Source organism: Mustelus asterias, chromosome 10, assembly GCF_964213995.1.
Source record: "Mustelus asterias chromosome 10, sMusAst1.hap1.1, whole genome shotgun sequence".
NCBI lineage: Eukaryota > Metazoa > Chordata > Chondrichthyes > Carcharhiniformes > Triakidae > Mustelus > Mustelus asterias.
The window spans coordinates 106,620,640-106,635,464 of NC_135810.1; the positions used below are offsets into that span (position 1 = coordinate 106,620,640).

At 41.7% G+C, this 14,825-nt stretch overlaps 1 protein-coding gene across 4 annotated transcripts in view; it reads right to left on the minus strand.

Annotated features, from left to right (window-relative positions):
• The window catches only part of tmem131 (transmembrane protein 131), a 177,892-nt gene that overhangs the window by 102,151 nt on the left and 60,916 nt on the right, over positions 1–14,825 (minus strand). The window contains exon 4 of one of the 4 annotated variants that reach the window (XM_078222387.1): positions 4,158–4,228. The exons of the other annotated variants lie outside the window; for them this stretch is intronic. The gene's annotated coding sequence lies outside the window, so the exon portion shown is untranslated. The remainder of the gene's footprint in view (positions 1–4,157; positions 4,229–14,825) is intronic. 4 annotated transcript variants of the gene reach the window in all.

Sequence of the window (14,825 nt, forward strand, 5' to 3'; positions counted from 1 at the left end):
ATGCAGAATTACACCATACATGGTGCCCTCAAATGGGCCAAAAAAATATTCTGAACTATTTTCAATATGACAGGTGTTAGTCAAACTTTCACTACTTCAAAAAAAAATGACATCTGCAAGCTGAGTAACCAAGTTACGTGTAATAATTGCTCTAAAGATTGTGACCAACTTAAAAGCTACTTTCAGTAGTTTCTGCTTTTCAAAGCACATCTGCTTTGCAGGAACTTGGATTTCACTGACTATGCAAACTAGTGACAAAAAGCCTTTTTTAAACCTCTTAAGACCAGCCATATCACATCTTCAATATGACCACAAACAGATTGGGGGAATGAAAATTTCTAATACATGAGACACGTCATTTTTTGCATTTTTTAAAATACTCAGTTTAACGAAAAAAGCCCTCATTTTGCAGGTGCAAAGGAAAGGATGCAACTTGTACACCATGTCCAACTCAAGAGTTGGAAAAACCCACCTAAAACAGTGAACTAAAAGCAAATTTAAAATGTGCTTCCACAGCTCCATACTTCTTTGTAGCAGGTTCATTATAGAGGACTAACACTCACTAATCTCCCCCACGCATTGAAATTCAAACCGGCAGGGGTGAGGAAATATGAGGGCTAATCAACTTTAAACAATTAGACATTATAGCTGCCAAGATTACAATTTTGTTGCATCTACCCCAATAATTAACAAAGGACTATGAACAAGAAATTTCCTCAATGAAGCTACAATTTATTCAAGATAGAAACTGAAAGTTCAATTAAGCTGTCGCCCTACTAATGCCAAAGTATTTGCAAAACTAACAAGAATTGAGCATAAATTGCATGCTGATTGAATAAACAAGTTTGTAGATTTTAAAGAATCAGAATGATGTGGCACAGAAGGAGGCCACCATTTGGCGAATGTGCTGTGCCTTTGCTGGCTCTTCGAAAAAGTTATCCAATTAGACCAATGCTGCCGCTCTTTTCTCATAACACCATAACATTTGCCCAAGTATTTATCGAATTCCTATTAAATCTTTCATCATTTCAGGCAACACATTCCTATGGCAGCTTGTATTTGATTTTGCCAATTACCTTAAATCTGTACCCTTTGGCTATCGATCTTTAAGTCATTGAACCCTTCATGGTCTGGAATGCCTTTCAAATTTTCTCTCCTCTGCTTCAAAGGGAACAATCCCAGTCTCTCACTTTCACGCAACTCAAGTCCCGGATTCTTGGTACCATTCCAGTACCCTTCCTAAATCTGGAGTTCCCAGAATTGGGTACAATACTCCAACAGGGGCCTAACTGGTGCCTTACAAAGATTTAATATCTTTTTCAACTTGCCCTTCCACATTCAAACCTTTTGTGTACATCTACATCCTCAGGTCTCGATACCTGCGTCCTCTTTAGAAATGAACCATTTAGTTTACATTAACTTCACTCATTGGTGCTATACTTCACCAGCAATATCAGTCTAGGTCCTGTAAAATTGTTACTATCCTCCTTACTGTTTTAATACTTTCCAATCTGTGGTTGTCTGCAAACTTTGAACGGCACAGTAGCTAGCGTTAGCACTGCTGCTTCACAGCACCAGGGACCTGGGTTCGAATCCTGGCTTGGGTCACTGTGTGTGTGTGTGTGTGTGTGTGTGTGTGTGTGTGTGTGGAGTTTGCACATCCTTCCAGTGACTGTGGGGGTTTCCTCCGGGTGCTCCAGTTTCCTCCCACATTCTGAAAGACGTGGTTAGGTGCATTGACCCGAACAGGTGTCGGACTGTGGCTACTAGCGGAATTTCACAGTAACTTCATTGCAGTGTACTAGACCTTCCTTGTGACTAAAGTTCTTTTTTTTTTTAAACTATGCCTGTGCACCCAAGTTCAGATCAATATGCATCAAATACACATTGAGCCACCCTAGCTCCAACTTTCACAAGTTTTATGATTCAGATTTGGTTTTAGTTCAACTCTAAATTAAATGTTATACAATGGTCAAAATCATCTCATTTTCTAAATGCAAGTCCCATCTCTGGTAAAATTCATTGTAATGTGGGACAACCAAATGTTTATAGACTTTATTTTGATTTATTATTGTCACATGTATTAACAGTGAAAAGTATTGTTTCTTGCACGTTATATAGACAAAACATACCGTTCTTAGAGAAGGAAACGAGAGAGTGCAGAATGTAGTGTTACAGTCATAGCGAGGGTGTAGAGAAAGATCAACGAGGGGGGGGGGGGGGGAGGAGGGGGGGGGGGGAGGAGGAGGGGGGGGGGGAGGAGGGGGGGGGAGGGGGGGGAGAGAGAGAGAAAAGAGAGACCAGGACAGATTGTTGGTGATCAACAGGCTATTGTTGAAACGCATAGTTACTGTGCAAGGGGACTCACACTTGCACAAAATCAGTACCTTTATTATGAGCAAGAATATCTTTTAAGAAGTTATATATTGTTAAATTTCACAGTTCCAAGATACAGATGATGACTAAACACTATGCAATAACTCTGAAAGCAGCCTTTTAATAGATGCCACATCTTGACCGACCAATTTATATTTTCAGCCCGACTTGGTCATTAAACAGAAAGTGCACTCCCAATTTTGAGCTCGATATCTTTGCTTTTAAAAGTGATGTGTTGGAAACAAGATGATGTTGAAACACTCACAGGAATGCGCTTTACAGTCAGACCATGGACTGAAATGTTATCTAGAATTAGGACTTGAGAACAAGGCCTAGACTAACTGTACACCACTTTACACACAAATACAGTTCAACAAAACTTCACTACAAATCGCATTTCATCTGAAGTGATTGTGTTTGACGGTTTTTTAAAAAAAATATCCCAACTAGCAATTTGTGCACAATTAGACTCAAGGGTTAATTTACACGCATAATACAAATACAGCAATCTTGTGTTGTAAACCTTGCTGCTTACAGATGGTAAGAGAGATTACCAAGTATACATGGTAGCAAAGCATTCTCCAGGTGGTGAATGCTTTAAAACCTAACATTTGTAGCTTCTATGCTCCAAGCACATATTGAATACTATGTAGAAATTGGCAGGGCCATTCGCAAAGCCATATTTATCAATGTTTTGAGGTAATTGTTTACACTGATTAACAGCTACAAAAAGATGTGGATTTTAGGCTCAACTTTTAGAAAATACAAAAGGATAAATAAATGAAAATAAAAGGAAAATAGCAATCCTAGTTAATCCGACTACAATTACAATAATTTTTAGCCCGTGTTTAGTATTTTATAGATAAGTTGATGAGATTCTTTTTAAACAAACCTTATGGGTTACTTAGGTTTATAATAACAGGAGGAATAAAAGATGTAAGAATTTTATAATAAAGTAAAAAGTTAAAGTTAATTTATTCGTCACAAGTAAGGATTATATTAACACTGCAATGAAGTTACTGTGAAATTACCCTAGTCGCCACACTCCGGCGCCTGTTTCGGGTCAATGCACCTAACCAGCACGTCTTTCAGACTGTGGGAGGAAACCAAAGCTCCTGGAGGAAACCCACGCAGACATGGGGAGAACGTGCAGACTCCACACAGACAGTGACCCAAGCTGGGAATCGAACCCGGGTCCCTGGTGCTGTGAGGCAACAGTGCTAACCACTGTGCCACATTGCTGCCCACTGATCAAAGGGAGCACCAAAATTCAGGAAAGATGGCATGGTTTTAGAAAGGTGGTGGTTTGCTAGGATGTTATTGAGAATGACTGATATCAACAATCGGGATCTTGGGTTCATGTCACACTACTTGTAACCCCCACCATACTGCCTGGGTTTGCAAAATCCTACTAACGGTCCTGGCTTGAGATAATTCACACCTCTTTAACCTGTGATCATCCCTCTCTCCACGCACACTCTTTGTACCTGTAAAGACTCGCATTCCAACCATTTTTCACATTACAATCTCCAATTATCTTGCAATTGTGTCTTTGCCTATATATGCTATGTTTGTGAACTAACCTCCACTCACCTGATGAAGGAGCAGCGCTCTGAAAGCTTGTGATTCCAAGTAAACCTGTTGGACTTTAACCTGGTGTTGAGAGACTTCTTACTGTGCCCATCCCAGTCCAACACCAGCATCTCCACACCATCAGTAAGAGCAGATAGAGAAACACAACTCCCCTATTGAGTGGGTCAATAACAAGGTCATGGGCTAACCTGTGATGAAGGTCTAGAAGGAAGATGAAGGAAGATGGAGAAATGTTCTGTTGTGATCTGGAATGTTCTGCCTGAAAAGAGGTGGAAGCCCACTCCATAAATAATGTCAGAACAAGTGGTACAAGCACTTGACAATGAAGAATTTACAGAGTTATGGACAAGTAAAAAGAGGGATTAAGTACAATGGCTCCTTCAAAAGGGACAGTTTAGACATAATTAGCTGAATGTTCCCCATCTATGCTGTTAACATTAGACAAAAATCATAGGAACCATGATGCAGAATACAACAATTCACTGCCATCAGCTACAAACCATGAAGGCCAGACTCAGATATATTTAGCTATGCAACAATTTCATTACCAGATTCACCATGCCATTTTTAGCTATTCATGTTGTAATCACAGGCAATTATTCCTCTTAATCTCCACAAAAAATTAGCAGGTAAAATTTTGGATTGTTGGATCATACCACAACCTACACCTCAAGATATTTGCTTAGATACAAATAAAAACACTCAAGGTGATGAAATAATATCAACAACTTGCATTTATTAAACACAGACTTTACCAGAAACACAATCAGACAACAAAAACGATACAGAGGCAAGGACAGACATCATGTCAGATAACCAAACACTTGGATTTAAGGAGTATCCTGGAGTAACAGGAGGAGCAAGCAGCTCACAGAGGGAATTCCAGAGCCAAGAGCTTTGATAACCAATGCCACAATGTATTGTGCGCAAGAAACAATACTTTTCACTGTATTCTAATACATGACAATAACACTTGCACTAACCCTTACCAGATCTTGTGAATAACCATTCCGCATACACCACTCACTCTTTTCCTGCCCCAGACCCCATCAGTTTCACTCCTTGTAGCGTACTGTTGAAGCACCAAAATGATGTAACTCTCCCTCTTTTCCAACATTGCAACCTCAATATGCTATACCCCCCAATTTTAAGAACAGGAATTTCCAACGAAAATATCCACCAGTTGCAATCAATGTTTGTTACTAGTGCAGGTATTCACAAAGACAAAGGTGGAACTGCATTAGCAGCTAGACTAAATTAAGGCGGCAGAATTGATTATGGGATGGGATATGTGGATGAGTTGGTGACAGCTTGCAGTCGGGTGTGAAGAGAAAGAAATTAATTTACTGTCAATGAAGGGAAAGTAAAGAAGTGACTCAAGAACTCAAATGCAGTTTTCCTGATCGTTAGTTATTTCCAGGTTAAGTGGTGAGACACATGCACTTGACCTGCAGAGAGACCATGTTTCACAGTCAGGAGGCAAAACAGGCTGCAACCAGCAGATACACTAAAAACACTATTAGTTTAGTTTTCTTTTCTTCAGCCTCAAAGTATATGCTCAAATGGAAGCCCTACAAAATTAAAACAAATGCTCATCTTTCCCAAAGTCAGAGGTACAAGGTCTTCTAACTTTGAACCGTTGTAGTGTGCTGCAGTTGAAGTTTGGTCAAAAGAGCCATCGGAAGGAAATCACATCATAGCCATATCGGCACATCAGATGTCCAAATATTTGCTTAAACATGGATACTCAAGAGGTTCCTCATCAACTGCACTCCCCATCCCCACAATCCAGAGATGTGATAGCTAACTTCCAATGCCATCTCTCGACTTATTGGGGAGGCAGTGGCATAGTGGTGATGTCACGAAATAGTATTCTAGAGGACACAGATTTGAATCTCACCACAGCAGCTGGTGGAATTTAATTTCAATTAATACATCTGGAATTAAAAAGGTAGTCACGGTATTCGTGACCATGAAACATTGTCATATTAACCCATCTGGTTCACTATGCCCTTAAGGGAAGAAATCTGCCATCCTGCCTGGTCTGGCCTACATGCAAGTCCAGACCCACAGCAATGCTGCACTGGGAAATGGCCTAACAAGTCATTCAGTTGCATCAAACTGCTACAAAGCGAATGAAACAGCCGGATCACCTGGCATTGATCTAGGCACTGGAAACAACAATGACAAACACAGCCCTGTCAACCCTGCAAAGTTCTCCTTAATAACATATAGGGGCTTTGGCAAAAATTCAGAGAGCTGTCCCACATACTAATCAAGCAACAGCCTGATCATCTGTTAATCATGCTCATGGAATCATGTCTTATGTCTCAAGCCACCACTGTCGTTATCCCTGGCGATGTCCTGCCCTGCCTACAGGACAAACCAATAAGTGGTATATAGTTGAGAGATAGATAGTTGCCCTGAAGTTCTCACCACAAAGTCTCATGGCATTAGTTCAACACTTACCCCATCCCACCCTAACACAATGTATTCCAGGTGGGGGACTTCATTGTCCATCACAAAAAGAGTGGTTTGGTAGCACCATTATTGACCCAGCCCGACAGGACATAGCTGCTATGGGTCTGCAGCAGATGGGGAGGGAACGAGTGAGGGGAAAACATATGGGCCTCATCCTCACTAACCTGCCTGCCGCAGATTGGCTAGAGTGACCACTGCACAGTTCTTGTGGAGACAAAGTCTCATCTTCACATTGAGGATACCCCCCATTGTATTGTGTGGCACTACCACTGTGCCAAATGGGATAAATTTCCAACAGATTTAGCAACTCAAAACTGGGCGACCATGGAGGTGCTGTGGACCATCATCAGTTGGAGAGTTGTATATAATCACAATCTATATCCTTATGGTCCAGCATGTCCCCCACTTTAACTTTACCATCAAACCAGGGTATCAACCCTAGTTCAAGTGCAGGAGAGCATGCCAAGAGCAGCATCTGGCATACATGAGAGGGGCACCAACCCGTGAAGCTATAGCACAGGACTACTTGCCTGCCAAACAGCATGCAATAGAGCCAAGTGATCGCAGAAACAAAAAAAGTCAAATGTGGGTCACTTGGTTCCTGACCTTATTACAGCCTTAGGCTAAATATGGCCAAAAGAGCTGAACTTCAGAGGCAAGATTGACTGCCCTCAAGACTCCAAAACTGGAATCAATGGGAAACTACACTGATTGGAGTCATATTGATTACAAAAGGAAGATGGTTGTGGTTCGTGGAGGTCAGTCATGTCAGCTCCAGGACACCTCTGCAGTTCATTAGGTTTGCATCCTACGCCTGTTACGATGGTTTTCTTATTATATTTAAAATCTATCGTTCCCCTCAAGTAGCCAAACAAAGTAACAGAGTGCTTTCAAGATGAACTTTACTATAGCCAGCTACATGACCCAGAACGCCCATTCAGGGCATTCAGAGAGAAAAATTCAGAAATACAAAGATAATTAAAGTCTCAACATCGGTTATAAGTAATTAGTATTACAAATAAAAGAATAGGAGTTCTCTCCCCAATCATAGTTAAGGTTATATCAAGCACAAGGGTATAATGTCCAATTAAAACTTGTGCATGTTATATCATCATGAAATGATAGCTATATCTCTGACCAATGGTGTATCAACCTCCCTTTTCATTGTAAGAAGTCTCACAACACCAGGTTAAAGTCCAACAGGTTTATTTGAAATCACGAGTTTTTGGAGCGCTGTCCTTCATCAGGTGAGTCTCACCTGATGAAGCAGCAGCGCTCTGAAAGCTCGTGATTCCAAATAAACCTGTTGGACTTCAACCTGATGTTGAGACTTCTTACTGTGCCCACCTCAGTCCAACGCCAGCATCGCCACATCATCCCTTTCCATTGTTCCTTGTTCTAATGGGCAGACAAACTGCAGCTGCACATCATTCGATTAGATAGTCCTTGAGCCTTATCTGAACTTACTTTAAGCAAAACCTGTCATTTGCACATAGCTTTCCCTGTGTGACCAAGGTTCAGCTTGCAGTTTATGTGATTTTTAAATTTGAAATTTTTTCAAGTCCCAACTCTCTTCAGCTGCTTCATCAGTGACCTGCCCTCCATCATAACATCAGAGGTGCTGACAATTGCATAAAGTTCTACACCAAAAGACTCCTCAGACATTGATGCAGGCCGTCCCTAAATGCAGCAATACCTCGACAACATTCAGTCCTGGACTGATGTGTGGCGTGAATATTATCTGCTACTAAGTTTCAAGCAATGACAATCTCTAGAGAGATAATCCAATCTTTCTCCTTGACATTCAATGGCACTACTATTGCTGAATTCTCCACGATTATCCTGGGGATTATAACTGACCATAAACTGAATGGGACAAGTCATATAAATACGGTGGCTACAAGAGCAGGTCCGAAGTGAGGAATCCTGTGCGGAGTAACTCCCTCCTGACTCCTTACTGTCTGTCCACCGTCTACAAGGCGCAAGTCAGGAGTTTGATGGAATACTCGTCACTTGACTGGATGAGTGCAGCTCCAACAAAACTCGACCCTCCACATCATCTGGAACAAAGCAACTCACTTGATCGCCGCCATCCACAACATTCACTCCCTCCACCAGTGGCAGTGTCAACCATTTACAAGATGCACTGCAGCATCACACCAAGATTCCTTCCAATCCCATGACAGCTACCATCTAGAAGGACAAAAACAGCAGATACATGGGAACACCATCCTCCATGTTCTGCCCCCTCCTCAGCTACACATATCTGACTCTCTTCACTGTTGCTGGAACTCCCTCCCTAACAGCACTGTGGCTGTACCTACACCACGTGGAATGCAGCGATTCAAGACGGCAGTTTACCATTAGCTTCTCAAATTCAACTGCAGATCGGATTTTTTTTTAAAAAGTCACTAAACCAGATAACTTGAGATCTAACCCAACTTCTTTGGGATGCAAGGCTCAATTACTCAGCTTGTGGGTGACTTGATCCATTCTGCCTCAAAACACTGGTAATATTTAGCCACATGAAAACATTTTCATCTCAACCAGGTTGCCCCCATGAAGTATACACATGAAAAGAAATAGTTTAAAAAGTTATACAAGGTAAAATGACTGTCAGCATTATGGACTTCATCCAAATCACCGCTTCTGCACCACAAGAGTAAAGGTCAAAGCAAAGCTCAAACCACCAATTGGAATGCCAATAGAACCACATGTACTTTACTGCTAGTCATCTATTATCATATTTTCTTGCACTGCAATTAAAGTATGTTGTTGAAATATTTCCGCTGCTGCATTAAGGTGTATGCAGACACACAATTACATTCCAGTAGCTGGAACATCCCATCTGAAACAACCAATCCCAGTCTGCCACTTTTCAGCTGTCATCAATAACTTACCTTCTAGGCAGCATGATGACTAATTTATTAGCTCGTGATTTGGCAAGTGTTTATGAAATAGCTGTGACCCAGCTGATTACGTAGTTAAAAGCAAAGGGCAGACCGGTTTTATCTCCCCATAATTTAAATATTACCTGATGTTTCAAAAAAATTTGAAGGTAAACATTAAATTACTTTAAGCTGTTACCTTCAAACTCCAACTAAATCAGCTCACCTTTTCTTTTCAGCTGCAGTTTTGGGACTTCAATAAACTACTCGTGTGGCCTCAACACCATATCCATATTGTGCAACTTGGCCACAGCTGAAATTTCAGTATTATTCTCCACAATGAAAATGGCTAAAATCAGGTGTTTATTTGTTAACTTTCAATCTTTCACCATAATTTCTACAGGAGAACCATGTGGAAACAGGGCTATGAACTGAGGTTATGACCTGCCAATTGAGTGGGGAGCTGCTATAAAGAACAATTATTTGCAAGCTCTCCTATTTTCATTACCAATGATTCACAGATGATTGTTTTTTCATTACTCTGCCTACCTTCAATCCTAAGCAAACTGAGTTAGACTGCTCATTTAAAATCAGATCCATTTTAGTAAACACTGTTTTTTGTATCTCTGCACTGTGAACCACCTCTAGTTATTTGCATGGCACACACCATATTTAAACCAAAGTCAAGTCACCATAGTCCCAGATGGCCATAGACTGCTCTCCCTTTTGAGGGGAGAGCGCTGACTGGTGGCGATTTAACCCTGAGGATTACCACACTTCAGGCAAGGGGCAAGGCTGAGGAGGCATCACTAACCAGCTGTCCAGCCAACAGAGCTAAACTGACCTCCATAATAATAAAATAATGACGTAACGCTAGCCAACACGTTTAACTGAAGGGGGCATAGTTACACCTGGAATTTGGATGAATCAATGTTGCACTTGACAGCTGTCTGAAGCCAAGTGGACATACTTGCAGATTCTAGAATAGTTGGAATGCATTGCCTGGTGCACTGACACCAAGTGCTCGACATAACCTCATCTGAATCTCTGAAGAACTGTACATGAAGAACTGTATTCAAAAGATTAAAGGAAAAATACATTGCACAAGACAATATAGTAATTATCCAAATGGTGGAATACACTGAATCAATGCACTAACTGGGTAAATTCCATTTTTAAAGAGTACCACAGTCTGAGGATTCGGGGTAGGCCATTTAGGACGGAGGTGGGGAGACATTTTTTCACCCAAAGAGTGGTGAGCCTGTGGAATTCATTACCACAAGAACTAGTTGATGCCATAATATTGAATGTATTCAAGAGGTGGCTAGATATAGCACTTGGGGCAAATAGGATCAAAGGTTATGGGGAGAAAGCAGGATTAGGCTATTGAGTTGGATGATCAGCCATGATCGTAATGAATGGCAGAGCAAGTTCGAAGGGCCAAACCCCCCCCCGCCGACGGCAGTGCTGACAACACCCAGCCCTACCTCATCACCATTTTACTCAACTCCTTGTTGTTAAACCTATGGGTGAACAGAAATTTCCTCCAATTAAATATTGGGAAGACCCAAGCCATTGTTCTACATCCCCAATCCAAACTCCAGTCCCGAGCTATTGACTCCATTCCTCACCCCGACAATAGCCTGAGGCGATGGAGACATTAGCATAGTGGCAATGTCATTGGACCAGTAAATCCAGAGGCTGATCTGGGGTCCACGGGTTCAAATACCACCACAGCAGCTGGGGGAATTTAAATTCAATTAATAAAATCTAGAACTGATTGCCACTAATATCCTTTTGTGAAGAAAATCTGCCATCCTTACCTGGCCCGGCCTACATGTGACCAACTCTTCAAGGTCATTTAGTTCAAGGACAATTAGGGATGAGCAACAAATGTTGGCCTTGCCTTTGACGCCCACATCCCATGAGGGTAAAAATAAGTCTCTCTGCAATCATAGCGTCACATTTGACTCAGAGATAAGCTTCCGATTACATGTGCGTCATGACTAAGGTTGCATATTTTTACCTCTATATCAGCACTTCACCCTATCTCAGCTTTTCTGCTGCTGAAACCATCATTCATGCCTTTATTACCCTCGACTACTCCAATGCTCTCCTGTCTGGTTTCCTATTCTCTTCATTCCACAAGACTCTGCTGCCTTATCCTAACTTGCATCAAGTCCCATTCATCCATCATCTCTGTTCTTGTTGATCTACTTTGGCTCCTGGACAAGCAATATCTTGATTTTAAAGTTCTCATCCTTGTTCCTAAAACCCTCCATGACCAGTCTTCATCTCCATTAGCCCCAAAAGCTCTCAGATTTCAATGTTCCTTTTATTCTGGCCTCAGAATTCCTGACTTTAGTTGTTCCAATACTGGCAGCTGTGCCTTGCAGTTGCTGCAGCCCCAAGCTTTGGAACATCCTCGATACACCTCTTTAATGGCACAGTGGTTAGCACTGCTGCCTCATCGCTCCAGGCACCTGGATTTGATTCCTGGCTTGAGTCACACGCTGTGCAAACTCCGCACATTCTTCCTGTATTTCCTCTGGGTGCTCCGGTTTCCTCCCGCAGTCCGAAAGACATACCTGGTTAGGTGCATTGCCCATGCTAAATTCTCCCTCAGGTGTACCCGAACTTGCGCCCGAGTGTGGTGACTAGGGAATTTTCACAGTAACTTCATTGCAGTGTCGATGTAAGTCTACTTGTGACTAATAAATAAACTTTAAACTTTTCCATTCAGACACTCCTTAAACCCACCTGCTTTTATCAAGCTTTTGGTCACCTGACCCATTCTCTTTTTGTGGCTTATTTTGTTTTGTAATGCTCTTGTAAAACCCCTTGGAACATTTTCTTACATTAAAAGGTAATATGCAAACACAGATTGTTGATGATTGCTGAGTCTGTGTTGATCATTTTCTTGCTCACTTCACTTTACAAAGAGACACAGAGGAGGCTGGTTTTCAAATAAATTCCACCTTTTCTTTAGGGGCTTGACATTACACAATTGAACTAGTCCAGTGGCTTGGATCAATAAACTGGGGAACGTCAGTTCAAATCGCATCATGGCAGTTTCAGTATTTGAATTGGTCTCTGTACTCTTGCTCTATTACCCAATTTAGACCATTAGCCAAGCAGAATCTGGCATCCTAACTATTCCTACCAAAGTGCACCATCTCTCACTATTGAAATTCATTTGCTAATTGTGTATCCATTCTGTAAGTTCATTAAGTATTTCCGTCTACTTCGTCACATTATTCCTATGCATTAACTACAACTCTAATTTGCTGTTGTCTGCAAACTTGTACTTCATTTCCCAGAATTAATGTAAATTGTGAACAACAGCATTGGTGCGCAATGCCAATTTCCACCTTTGAGCAGGCAGAAGATCAACCCTACACATGGACCCAAATTGTAGGTTATTGGGTGGGCACACGCAATCCCACAAGAGGACTCAGGCATATACCCCCAAAGTCAATGTGCACTCGTGATATTTCAATCTGTGGTCATGCAAGAAAGATGGAAGCCCACAACCAAGCAAGCAATTCAGCCCATTGAGGGGCCAATTGAAAGCTACTCGTGTTCCTGTCTACTTTTATGGTTGGGCCAATTGGCCAGGGCAGCCTTTTCATGAGATGTCATGGCTGAAATAAAATTTTAAAAGTTGTCTGGGGATTGAGGTTGGTGTTTAAATATGCTGCCTAGACAGCTTGCTGTGGCTTTTCATCACATTTAATTTGTAGAGGTCTGCAGCACCCAGAGACAGTTCTGCTACAGCAGTAGAAGTGCCAGTCGGCACCCTCCCTTCCCGGCAGCAGAGCCCCAGTACACATTTCATGCTGGCTGTCCATTAATTGGCTAGCGAATGTGGAATCACATTCCAGGGATTGTGGCCGGAAGTGCATTTCCCACTCCTTTCCAGGCCCACCAGGTGCCCATGCCCAAAGGGCACAAAATTCAGGCCATGATTTTCTGTTCTGTACCCAGATTGCTAGCTGTCCTGACTCCATATCCACCGTAAGAAGTCTAACAACGCCAGGTTAAAGTCCAACAGATTTATTTGGTAGCAAAGGTCACTAGTTTTCGGAACAGGCTGTTCCTTCGTCAGGTGGGTGGGAGTTCTGATCACAAACAGGGCACAAAGACACTAACTCAATTTACATGAATAATGATTGGAATGTGAGTCTTTACAGCTAATCAAGTCTTAAAGGTACAGACAATGTGAGTGGAGAGAGCGTTAAGCACAGGTTAAAGAGATGTGTATTGTCTCCAGACAGGACAGCTAGTGAGATTTTGCACATCTCGACAGGTCACAGTTACGGGCATTCAGCCTCCGATCTCCGGGTAAGCGTTCTCCAAGGCGGCACTTTTGTGAAGTTCTCCTTCACAACACACGACAGCGCAGAATCGCTGAGCAGAGACTGATAGCCAGGTTCCGCACACGAGGACGGCCTTAACTGGGATATTGGGTTCATGTCACACTATCTGTAACCCCCACAACCTGCCTGGATGTGCAAAATCTCACTAGCTGTCCTGTCTGGAGACAACACACATCTCTTTAACCTGTGCTTAATGCTCCCTCCACTCACATTGTCTGTACCTTTAAGACTTGATTAGCTGCAAATCATTATTCATGTAAATTGAGTTTGTGTCTTTGTGCCGTTTGTGATCAAACTCCCACCCACCTGAAGGAACAGCCTGTTCCGAAAGCGAGTGGCTTTTGCTACCAAATAAACCTGTTGGACTTTAACCTGGCGTTATTGGACTTCTTACTGTGTTTACCCCCAGTCCAACGCCAGCATCTCCACATCATCCATATCCACCAACAGTCTCACTCTCACCCACAGCAGTATGTCAATGGCTGTTTGAAAATCCAAATACATTACGCCTCCTGCTTTACCCACAATCACACACAGTTATACAAAAAAAAAATCTTGGTGAACATAACCATCCATTATAAATCAGTGCTTTTGTAGTTTAGATTTTTCATCTACATCTAGGAGTAAAGATGCATCTTTTTCTACCTTGGAGCTCCGAAATCATAGAACCATAGAGCTCCGAAAGCTTGTGTGGCTTTTGCTACCAAATAAACCTGTTGGACTTTAACCTGTTGTTAAACTTCTTACTGTCTTTTTCTACCGCCAATGATAAACCTGAACTTATTCAATATCTTTTTTTAAAATATAGGACTAATCAATCAGTCCATGGCACTCTAGCTTGTTCTAATAAATTGGTATACATGTAATAATACTTCTGCTATATACTGTCTGGCTTCTTTTTACCACCCTTCCCTTCATCGTGAATATACTAGTTTGCATATGCCACCTTCCTGAGTTTTCATTTTATCCATATCTCCTTTAGCTTTGTTTATTCCCAAATTCCAAGATTCTAATTAGGAGCAGAACACTAGCCACCACTTTATACTGTGATATGACCTCTTTCCTAGTACTTTACAATTCCTCATGCCTGCTTCAAACCATAAAAAAT